Genomic DNA, 5,438 nt, shown 5'->3' on the forward strand with positions numbered 1-5,438 from the left:
CTAATTTGGGCATTTGGGGAAGGCTCTGTAGAAAAGATTCATGTCTTAAATGTGCCCATTTGCCTTCAATTCCAGAAGCAGAAGATGCTTTTATCAACAAGGAGAAGGTGCAGAAGGAGGTGAAGGCTGCACCAACAGAAAATGTCACGCTGAGCTGCGAGGTGGCCCAGGTGAAGACGGAGGTGAAGTGGTACAAGGAGGGGAAACTGATCACCTCGAGCAAGAAGTTCAAGGCTGAGTCAGAGGGCAAACAGCGTCGGCTGGTGGTGAGCCAGGTGGAGAAGAAAGGTGCAGGGGAGTACAGCTGCGAGGCTGCTGGCCAGAAACTCACCTTCAAGATTCATGTCACAGGTAAGACAGGTGTTGTCTGAAATACGGCAGAGAACAGTAAAGTAAAATCTAGTTTCCATTATACAGTGATCCAGGTGCAGTAGTCTGTGCTGAGGTTTTTTCCCTATACTTGATTGCCTGGGTTTGTAGAAAGTATTTGGTTTCAGTATGACATAAAGACCTGTTTCAGTCTGTCTGTAGAACAATAATTAGTAATATATGTACAGTGGAAGCAATATTCAAGATATTATTCAAATCTCTCCTGTGCCTGAGATCCCAAACTGTAATTCTTGTTCACCGAAACATTTGACTAAGATAAGTATGTGCAGTGAGGCTGGAGTGCATGTTCTACGTGCAGCCTTTCGTGGCAGGAGAAGCAGGAACTTCTCCTAGTAGTACACTGCCTTTTTACTATGCCTTTATGTTGGAGGCTGCATCTGGATAGGTGAGTCTGCTACTCACAGTAAGAGACCTGGTAGAGCTGACTATTCCCAGAGCACAAAGTAAGATAGATATCTGCAAATCACACACAAAGAACAAAGGACTGCGTTGGTGAGCATATTTCCTTTGTGCCTTTGACAGTCACAGTTGTGGCAATGGTAGAGGCCATGAGGAGTCTGTTCAGGAAGCCAGGAGTACTGTTCTGGGTCATGAAAAGGCAGACAGTGGTTTGACTATCGCATGTTTATGTGTTTTGATGTTGCACAGTGGGTCTTAAGCAAAAGGAACTCAGATTTTGGTTGCCTGAAGGTCAGATGTTCTTTTGGGTTCAATATGTTTGCATAGTGACTTGCAACCATGGGACTGGTGTTCAAGGACCCTCTTGGTTCCTTCAGTTCCTAGGAAAGAAGAAAAACCTAGTTCCTAGGTTCTTTCTTGCCTAGATTTGACACTTTCTTTCAACAGAAGAGCTGATATTCTCTATAGCTGATATACCAGTTCAAACTGGAATCTGTGGACAAAACACGGCGTCTGGTTGTGGAGCAGCTGCAGAAGAAAGATGCTGGAGAATACATCTGCGAGGCTGCTGGCCAGAAGATGACCTTCAAGTTGGAAACAACTGGTGAGCATTCGCTTTGGGAGCACTAAGCAGCTGTTTATGTGGCTTAGAGGAAGACTGGCTGTCTTCTACTCTGTGGGCATGGAACAGCCACAGTTCCCCCTGGAACAATATCAATGACCCACACCACTAATTGGATTCTCCTTTTTAATGTAGTGGTAGCGAGCTGAAAACCTGGCTGTGGAATATTTTTGACTAAAGAACTTCTACTTTAATTTCTAGATGCACTGAATTACCCTCTAGAGTGTCTTTCTGAATATATAAGCAACCACTGGTGACTATGATCCTGGTTTATATCTAGGTTCAGGCTTACTTTTTCAGTTAGGTTAGATCAATAGCTCCAGAGAAGATAGGGAAATACAGCAGTTCACTGATACCACGTGTCAGAAGAATGCAGCTCAGTGCTGTGCAGTTTGCTGCTTCATTCCCTCTTACAAGTTGCACCCAAGGCTGGAAAAGACCACTGAGATAGCTGAGTCCAACCCCTGCCCACCCTCACTGGACTTACTAACCACGTCCCCAGTGCCACATACCCGTGGCTCTTGAGCACCTCTGTTATGGTTTTGCAATTTGGTTGGTGTTGGTATTCCACATCAGAACACCATGCTTCATAATGGGAGTAAAGGGGACAAGGTTTTTTTTTTTTTTCTGTGGACTGCCTTAATGGGCATGTGGGGAGGGGCACCGGAAGGGAAGTGAGGAAGGGGACGGGGTTGCTGGCCGGCTCCCTGCGAGGAGACAACGTGGTCAGAGCTTCCTGCCTTCCACAGCTCCATAGGTGAGATTGGGGTCTTGGTACTCTCTTTGTTGAAACTCTCTTGTTGTTGTTTAGTGTTATTAGGTTATTAAACTGCCATTCGTTCTCAGATCACCTTTTTTCTCCCTTATTTTTTGTTAGACCTAATCGCAATCTCCCTTCCCTTCCCCGTCTCCCTAAACGCACGTGGCCGGGCCGCGCCGGGCCGCGCCGTACCGTGCCGTGAGAGAAAAGGGGGGGGGGGCTTTTGCTCTTGCTGCCCCGGGTTTGTGCCCACTGTCCCGGAGTGAGCTCTAGAGAGAACTCCGTGACATTTTTGGTGGAGAATGCGGGCAGAACTCAGGGCAATGTTTTGGGCAGTAATTAGGTGGTTTTTTTCAGCAGCCCTGTATGTAGGACTGATAGTCCGTAGGTTCCTGTGGTCCTGGCTTAAGGACTTCCTGATGTTGGGGGTAGGGGTAGATTTATTAAGCCGATGGCTGGCAGGGATAGAGATATCTGCCTGGCTCCCTTCCAGACTAACGAACATCACAGGCACCATGCTTGAACTGGCTCACGAATGCTCTGAATTCCTTAAGTATGACTGGGGTGTCAATTGGAATACTGTGTTGTTAGTCTCTCTGATTGTAGTAGTTTACTATAAATTGCAGAGAGACTTGCAAAGAATAGTGCAGAGAGACTCAGGAAAAGGGCCAGAAGCATCGGGACCCCCAGTATCAGGTAATCTCACCCCTGAACACCAGAGGGACCTTGGGAAATTAATAGAACCCCTGAGTGAGTGTGGGAGATCAGGGGGATCTCAGAACGAATGGCTTATGAAAAAGATAGAGAGTCTCGAGAATGAGATCCAAATCCTAAGGGGAAGGCAACAAGTTAATCCCAGCCGACCACAGGAAGCACCAGCATCAGTGTCAGTCGCCCCAGTGGAAGGCCAGAGTTGGGACGTGTGTCCTCACGTCTGGAACGGATGGAGGAAGTAGAGGAAGATCCGGGCGAGGGACCCTCCCCAAAACCACCAAGGAAGGCAACTCAGAAGACTAACAGACATGGAGAAGATAGTGACGATGAAGGCCAGAGATGGGAGCGTGTGCCCTCACGTCTGGAACGGATGGAGGAAGTAGAGGAAGATCCTGGTGAGGGACCCTCCCCAAAACCACTGAGAAAGGCAACCCAGAAGACTAACAGACGCGGAGAAGATAGTGATGATGAGGGAAAAGTCACTGCTTCCTCTACTCGTAAACCTCTGAAAATTACTGAAATCCAAAGTGCGAGAAAGGAGTTTGCCCGACTCCCAGGTGAACGCCTTGTCACTTGGCTGCTCCGGTGTTGGGACAATGGGGCCTCCTGCATGTCTCTAAGCTGCGATGAGGCTCGTCAATTAGGAAACATTGCTCGAGACTCATCTATTGATAGAGGGATCAGCAGATGTCTCGATGGAGTCGCCAATCTCTGGGAGAGGATTCTATCAGCTGTAAAGGCAACCTGTCTTCTCAAAAGTGATTTGGAGCCTGTACTGGAAAAATGGAGTACAGCTGAGGAAGGTATCCAGTACCTGAGAGAAATGGCTGTGGCAGAAATGCTGTTCGATCCCACGTTTGTCCCTGGGGACCCAGAGGATTACCATGACCCAGAAAAGGTGAGCGGTACTCCAGAAATATGCAAGAAACTCATACGGTCAGCACCAGTGAAGTATTCCAGTATACTTTTAACGAACTCTAACAGGTATGATGAGCTGGATAGGAGACCTGAAATTTTTGAGCTCATCCTTTCACTGCAAAATATCGAATACTCACTACTGCCACACCGTACCACCATCGCAGCCATCTGTAAAATGGTGGATAGAATGGACCGAATGGAGAAAAGACAGGACAACATGCAGAAGAGCTGGTCTGCGGCAAGGAACCACAGTGAACCTGTGGCAGTCTCAGCTGTCAGACGCAAACGCACACCTGTCCGAGTGAAGGTCCGCAGTGAGCCTATGTCACGTGGTGCCATGTGGAACTACCTGCGTGACCATGGAGAGGATATGAAGAAGTGGCATGACGAACCCAATTTTGTACTGCGAGCACGGGTAAGAAAATTACAAAAGAGGTCAGCCACTACTGAGGTTGCCTCTACCGCCTCAGACAACCAATAGAGGGGCCCTGCCCTCAGCCGGGGGGGGAAAGGGATAATAGAGTGTATTGGACGGTGTGGATTCGGTGGCCTGGCACATCAGAACCACAAAAATATAAAGCACTGGTGGATACCGGTGCACAGTGCACTCTGATACCCTCAGGTTTCGAAGGGACAGAACGGATACATATACATGGGGTGACTGGGGGTTCACAGGAACTGTCTGTATTGGAGGCCGAGATAAGCCTCACTGGTAGAGACTGGCAGAAACATCGCATAGTGACTGGCCAGGGGGCTCCTTGCATACTTGGAATAGATTACCTAAGAAGGGGACATTTCAAGGACCCCAAAGGACACAGATGGGCTTTTGGAATAGCTGCTATAGAAACAGACAATATTAAGCAGCTGTCTGATTTGCCTGGCCTATCAGGGGACCCGTCTGCTGTGGGGCTACTACGGGTGGAAGAACAACGGGTACCAATTGCCACGAGAACAGTACACAGACGACAGTACCGTACTAATAGGGATTCCTTGCTCCCTATCCATAAGCTCATTCAACAACTAGAAAGTCAGGGAGTAATTAGTAAGACCCATTCACCCTTCAATAGCCCCATATGGCCAGTGCGCAAAGCCAGTGGAGAATGGAGGCTGACAGTAGACTATCGTGGCCTTAATGAGGTCACACCCCCATTGAGTGCTGCAGTGCCAGACATGTTGGAACTCCAGTATGAACTGGAATCAAAAGAGGCAAAATGGTATGCCACCATTGATATTGCCAATGCATTCTTCTCTGTCCCTTTGGCCACAGAGTGTAGGCCACAGTTTGCTTTTACTTGGAGGGGTGTTCAGTACACTTGGAATCGTTTGCCCCAGGGGTGGAAACACAGCCCGACCATCTGGCATGGGCTGATCCAAGCCACGTTGGAACAGGGCGGTGCTCCAGAGCACCTGCAGTATATAGATGATATCGTTGTGTGGGGTGATACAGCGACGGAGGTTTTTAAAAAAGGAGAACGGATAATCCAGATCCTCCTGTCTGCTGGTTTCGCTATTAAGCGAGACAAAGTGAAGGGCCCTGCCCAAGAAATCCAGTTTCTTGGGGTGAAATGGCAAGATGGGCGTCGCCACATCCCAATAGACGTGATCAATAAAATTACTGCAATGTCTGCGCCCACT

This window comes from Coturnix japonica, chromosome 10 (genome assembly GCF_054131305.1).
Source record: "Coturnix japonica strain WE chromosome 10, WE-NBRP24, whole genome shotgun sequence".
In the NCBI taxonomy this organism is placed as follows: domain Eukaryota; kingdom Metazoa; phylum Chordata; class Aves; order Galliformes; family Phasianidae; genus Coturnix; species Coturnix japonica.